We start from the raw sequence: 6780 nt of genomic DNA on the forward strand, positions 1-6780 counted from the left end.
TCAGTTGTAATGGTCGCTTAGGCTTTTATATGTATAGATTCTCAGCTGAGGATATGTTTATTGATTTTAGAGAGAAAGATTAGTTGCCTCCTTAAGCACCCCAATTGGGGATCAAACCCACAACCTATTTATGTGCCCTGACCAGGAATCGAACCTGTAATCTTTTTGGTGTAAGGGATGATACTCCAACCAACCAAGCCCAAACGTAATTATGGGGAGTCAGAGAAGACTTAGCTAAAGGAACTAAGTTCTTGTCTCAGGATCCCTTGCTTTTTATTAACACAATTTGTCCTAAGGCAAGGTGGAGATATACACATCAAAGGGTAGGGTTTTGTATACACAATCCATTGTCAGATTGGGGAATTTGCCTACAGATGTTCAGGTATTTGGCCAGTAGGAGGCAATAACATGTAAATTAAGATGCCCTTAGCTGTCTGGCAGCAAGCAATCATTTTATGCATCCTTTTCAGAAAGGTTTGGGGAAATGCCCTCAGCCATCTCCAGATGATTCAGCCCTGCTGACATGCTGGAATTGGCTTCTGTCAAGAGAGAATCATCAATTGGCTGCCTGCTGAACACACTAGCCCTCTCAGAGCTAGTCAATTCTTAGAGATAGTAAATGACTGCCTACATGGGCACCTTTCATATGTAAACCAACCAATCCAGACTCCAAACTCTCAACCACCTCTTTTATGAGCTCTTACTCTCTGGGCCAAAATTCCCTTTCCCTAACTACCCTATGGCCAGCTACCAGACAGCTAGGGACAGCCCATACACCAGAGTTGCTGAGATCATTCAAACTAACCAATCTTAAATCTGTTTTCCCTGCCTCACCCATTCTTCCCACTGAAACCACACTAAAGGCTTGTGCCCATGATTTCCCCTTTCACTCTGCTTCCCTGTGTGTTCCCCACTCATGACACTCTGTGCCTCCTGCTTCTAGGGATCTTCTTCCTTCATAACAGCCATTTCTGTGACTGTGTGTCTTACCATTCCTGATGGAAACAAATCCTGAGTACCCTTAAAACAGTGAATATATGTGATGTGCCCAGATCTACTACTAACTTCATTCAGCATAAACATACATTTGAATGTGATTTTGTTCTGGCAGCAAAAATATAATCTATAGTGTTTCCACAAATTGGGATCTATTTTATTCCTCTCAGAGCATTCTTTACATATTTGTTTGGGGTAGGGAGAGGAGAGGAATAGTATGACCTGACTTTGAACTCCTAAAAAAAAAAAACCTCCCAAAAAGAAACACCCAAACGTGTTTAATACAATTTTGGAGAAGAAAGAAAAACAACAAAACAAAAAAACCCACATTACAATCAATCCAGACCTCAAACTCTCAACTCCCCCCAACCAGAATCCTATCTAATAAAGAGGGAATATGCTAATTGACCCTCATGCCATCACAAAGACGGCAGCACCCACAGCCAATAAGGAAGGAATATGCGAATTGACTGCCCTGCCCTTAAAGATGGCAGCACCCACAGCCAATAAGGAGAGAATATGCTAATTGACTGCCCTGCCCTCTACGATGGTGACACCCACAGCCAATAAGGAGGGAATATGCTAATTGACTGCCATGCCCTCAAAGATGGTGGCACCCACAGCCACAAGATGGCAGTGCCCAGTCCCCTCAGCCCCGCAGGGTGGCAGGTGCGCGGTAAGGCCAGGCCCACCCCTAGGCAGGCCTGGCTGCTCTGCATGCCTGCCTCCGGAGACCCCCAGTCCCCTCAGCCCCCCAGCCGCCCAGGGCCGCCTGAGGCTCAGGTAACCAGGGCCGGCCGAGGCTTGCGCTGCCAGCAGTGGCAGCAGCAGAGGTGTGATGGGGCGTCACCTTCCCCTGATCGCCGAGTCACCTCCCACCCCTGAGGGCTCCCGGACTGTGAGGGGGGCAGGCCTAGCTGAGGGACCCCCCCCTCTAGTGCATGAATTTTCATGCACCGGGCCTCTAGTTATGTAATAAATCCTCAGTAACTTTTAGACAGTCCTAGTTTTCAAACAAAGATCAGGTAGTCTGACAGCTTATGAATATCAAAGAAAATTCTCCATTTCTAGAAACTCAATTGCCAAGCATTGTTTGCAAAGTAACCCTACAGGTAAGCTATTACTCATATGTACGATGTTATTTGAGAAGTGCCACAGACTCACTTGTCCCAAAATACCCTGGCCACAGTGCTTCTTCCCAACCTATCTGGTTTGTTTCCTAGTATAGAGTAAAAAAAACTATTTGTTTCAGAAGACTTCTATCAAAGTATATTTAAGTCATCTGGGAGGGGGGAAATATTTCTATCTTGTGGTGGCTTTCATGGTTTTTAGCTGCTGCAGATTCCAGTTGCTGGCTTGGTTGTAGGACTTTGGGGAAGTTTCTCAAGCAATAGGGTTTTAGGGTATGGTTCTGCTGATTTTGGACTTCTATGGTTCAGACTTCTCCAGGGCATACAGCCATGAATCAGTTTGGATAACCACTTTGGCAGACAATGAGACTGCCTGAGATAGGACAGGTGTTTAATAAATATTTGTTGCATGTTTAGTTGAATAGATGGGAGCTTCAGATGCAGCTCTGTGCTGCATAGAACAGAACCAACTCTAGCCATATGAAGCCAATCAATAGAGAAATCCTGAAAGAGTATCAGGAGCTCCTGAAATTAAGGATCTGATTTTTGGAGAGTAGAAAGTCACAGAATCAAGGTAGTTATGGAGACTTGGCATAGAACCCACAGGAATTCATGACTTAGAAACATCTGGCCCTAGCACCACCATTGGCCCAATGATGGCTCCAATCACCGGCATCCCCTCTCACCCAAGATTCAAAGTCCTGGGAGTTTCAGGGTCTGAGTGGCTGAGTGGAAATAATTTGCCTAGAGGTAGTAAAAGAAGGATTTGAATTCTTTTTTCACATATATATATATATTTTATTGATTTCAGAGAGAGAGGAAGAGGGAGAGAGATAGAAACATCAATGATGAGAGAGAATCATTGATTGGCTGCCTCCTGCATGCCCCACACTGGGGATGGAGCCTGCAACCCGGGCATGTGCCCTTGACTGGAATCGAACCTGGGACCCTTCAGTCCTCAGACTGATGCTCTATCCACCGAGCCAAACCAGGTAGGGCAGGATTTAAATTCTTCAGTTGTGATTGGAGGGTGCAATAGAAGGCACACACAGAAGGAGAACACGACTTCACAGAGCCTGGGTGGGCAGCCAGACGGCAGGAGGAGAATCCTGGGGAGGGGAGAACAGAACCAGAATGGTGAGGAACAGAGAATAGGGGTTTCATGGTGCTCCTGGGCTAGCCCAGGAGCTCAATTATTTGTTAAATTAATGACAAAATGAAAACCTAGTTTGGCCCGTGTGGCTCAGTGGTTGAGTGTCGACCTATGAACCAGGAGGTCAAGGTTTGATTCCCAGTTGGGGCATACCCAGGTTGGGGGCTCGATCCCCAGTGGGAGGCATGCAAGAGGCAGCCAATCAATGATTCTCTTTCATCATTGATGTTCCTATCTCTCCCTCTCCCTTCCTCTCTGAAATCAATAAAAATATCTATACTAATAAAAGCCTAGGTGGCCCTCGTGTGCGACATCGTCACAAGATGGCCACCACAAGATGGCCATGTGCACAGTGGAGGCAGGGCCTGGCGGCCACTCCGTGCAGTGAGACCTGGGGGTCCCACAGCTTCATGCGGCGTGGAGGAGGCCGGTCCCAGCAGAGGAGGCAGGTCGCTGCAGGGGAGGGCAATTGGGGGCGATAGGGCCGGCAGGGGAGCAGTTAGGCGTCAATTGGGCCAGCAGCGGAGCAGTTAGAGGGCAATCAGGCTGGCAGGCAGAAGCAGTTAGAGGCTGATCAGGCAGGCAGGCAGGCAGGCGAGCAGTTAGGAGCCAGCGGTCCTGGATTGTGAGAAGGACATACCCCGAGGGGTCCCAGATTGGAGAGGTTTCAGGCCTGGCTGAGGGACACCCCCCCTCCCCGGTGTACAAATTTTGTGCACCGGGCCACTAGTATATTATATTTTAAAAAGAAACCTAAATCATGCTATTCAGATATGAGACTGAAGTTCCTCTGGCTGGATGAGGTGGGGAGTGTTTCCCCACAGAAAGTGACTCATCCTTAGAGCCAGCCTGGTTAGTCATCCTTGCTCCTGAGACTTTTCCCACTTATTCCAGAGCAGCTAACCTCAATCCCTACCCCAGAGAGATGCGGGAGCACGGGTATCCTTCCCCTGTCTGAATCAGAAAAATGGGGAGCACTTGTACCCGGAATCTCCATGGAATTAGCCTTGGTTGCTCCCATGCTGTAGCCAGACTTGAGTGACTTTGCCAGCGTATTCTACGGAAATGTGCTTCTCTCTCTGGGTGTTCAGGTGAGAAACCAACCCTTGATTTCCGTCAATTATTTGCCTCCTTTTCCAGAAGAATCTCTCTTTTTCCCTCTCCTTCATACAGAGCAGCACAGCCCAAGAGCTTGGATTCTGAGTATCCTATAAATCTGGGTTTAAATATAAGGTCTTGTTCTTATTTGCTGACTGTGTAACCTTGTCAAATATTACCCTAACCTGCTTCTTCCTCTGAAAAGGGAAAAATAATGCCTGTTTTGCAGGGGCATGTCATGAAAATGTAGATAAAGTGACAAGTACATACAAAACACAGGGTGGGGCATCCAAAAGATGGCTCCATTAAAATTTTCAAAATACCATGTCTTCTCTCTAACTCAGGCTTTTTATTTTTATTTTATTATATTTATTTATTTTTTAATATTTTTTTTGAGTTTATTTCAGACATGAAGGGAGAGGGAGAGAGAGAGAGAAACATCAATGATGAGAGAGAATAACTGATCAGCTGCCTCCTGCACACCCCACACTGAGGATGGAGCCTGCAACCCGGGCATATGCCCTGACCAGGAATTGAACCTGTGACTTCCAGGTTCATAGGTCGACACTCAACCACTGAGCCATGCCGGCCAGATGAACTCAGGCTTTTTAAATAAACATTAGTTATTGTTGGCTGGTCCGAGTGCAGTGGTGTCTTACAAATAAACATTAGTTATTGTCTCTCTCTCAAAACAAATTTATTAGCTTGTAGGTAGCCCCAAGGGTAAGACATTATCTAGTTGGTACAAATATCAATTTTGAGAATTACATTATTTTGCAATAAACCAGTTATATTATTTTACAACTAGTGGCCTGGTGCATGGATTCGTGCACATTGAAAAAAAATTAATTAGAAGAAATTCTTTAATATCGCTATTTGCCCTTTCTCTATAATAGAAGTGTCAGAGAAGAAAGAAAATTAGTAAAATGTATATGAAAATAAGATATAAATTCATTCATAAATATACAATAACAACATGCTATAACAACAGAGGTACATTGTGCCAATAGTTGGTCTTCAGACATATTCTGTCTATGATGCCGCTTTCTTTCAGCTTCAGAATGTCAACAAAAACAACCAAATTCAGGATCGACAATGACAGATCAAAATACATGCGTGTGATTGGCACCAGCGAGAGCTTTATATGTATTGCGCATGCACGAGTCAAGGTTTATTTTTAAACTAGAGGCCCAGTGCACAGATTTGTGCACCAGTGGGGTCCCTCGGCCTGGCTTGTGGGGATTGGGCCGAAACTGGCTCTCCAACATCTCCAAGGGTTCCCAGATTGCAAGAGGGTGCAGGCCAGGCTGAGGGACCCCACCAGTGCATGATTGGGGCTGGGGAGGGACCGAGGGAGGGCTCCAGGGCACGTCCGGCCTGTCTCGTCCAGTCCCAATTGTCTGGACCCCAGCAGGAAGCTAACCTACTGGTTGGAGCTTCTGCCCCCTGGTGGTCAGTGTGCGTCATAGCAACTGGTTGAACGCGAATGGTCGGACACTTAGCACATTAGGCTTTTATTATATAGGATTATATAGGATTGCTAGTGCGCGTCATATGTACCAGACAGTCATATGGTCAGATGAATGTATGGTAGGTCACTTAGCCTTTTATTTATTTATATATTTATTTTAAAAATATATTTTATTGATTTTTTTACTGAGAGGAAGGGAGAGAATAGAGAGTTAGATACATCGATGAGAGAGAAACACTGATCAGCCGTCCACAGGCCAACGCTCTATCCACTGAGCCAAACCGGTTAGGGCTGTTTCTTTCTTTCTTTCTCTCTTTCTTTCTTTCTTTCTTTCTTTCTTTCTTTCTTTCTTTCTTTCTTTTTTTCTTTCTTTCTTTCTTTCTTTCTTTTTCTTCTTCTTCTTCTTCTTCTTCTTCTTCTTCTTCTTCTTCTTCTTCTTCTTTTTAAATGTATTTTTATTTCTTTCAGAGAGGAAGGGAGAGGAAGAGAGAAAGAAACATCAATGAAGAGAGAATAATTGATTGGCTGCCTCCTGCATGCCCCACATTGGGGATGGAGCCCGGAACCAGGGCATGTGCCCTGACCGGGAATTGAACCATGACCTGGTTCATAGGTTGAGGCTCAACCACTGAGCAACAGCAGCGGGGGTGTGGTTGGGGTGGGGGGGTGTCATTGTATTAAAGAAGTCCAAACTCTAGTTGGGCAGACAGATACATAAATAACTAAAATAATAAAGGGTGTCCCAAAATTCACGCAAAAAGTAATTTTGATAGAAAACACAGGTTTATAATTAAAAATTGTAAATTTTTTATTGATTCATAAAATATACAGTATAGGGTTACGTATGGAATAGCATATCGGGTAAATGGCCTCCACGGCTTTTCTGGCACATACACACTCTTTTGTTGAAATTTTCCATGACCGAAATGCAG

This window comes from Myotis lucifugus, unplaced genomic scaffold (assembly GCF_000147115.1).
Source record: "Myotis lucifugus unplaced genomic scaffold, Myoluc2.0 scaffold_105, whole genome shotgun sequence".
Classification (NCBI taxonomy): domain Eukaryota; kingdom Metazoa; phylum Chordata; class Mammalia; order Chiroptera; family Vespertilionidae; genus Myotis; species Myotis lucifugus.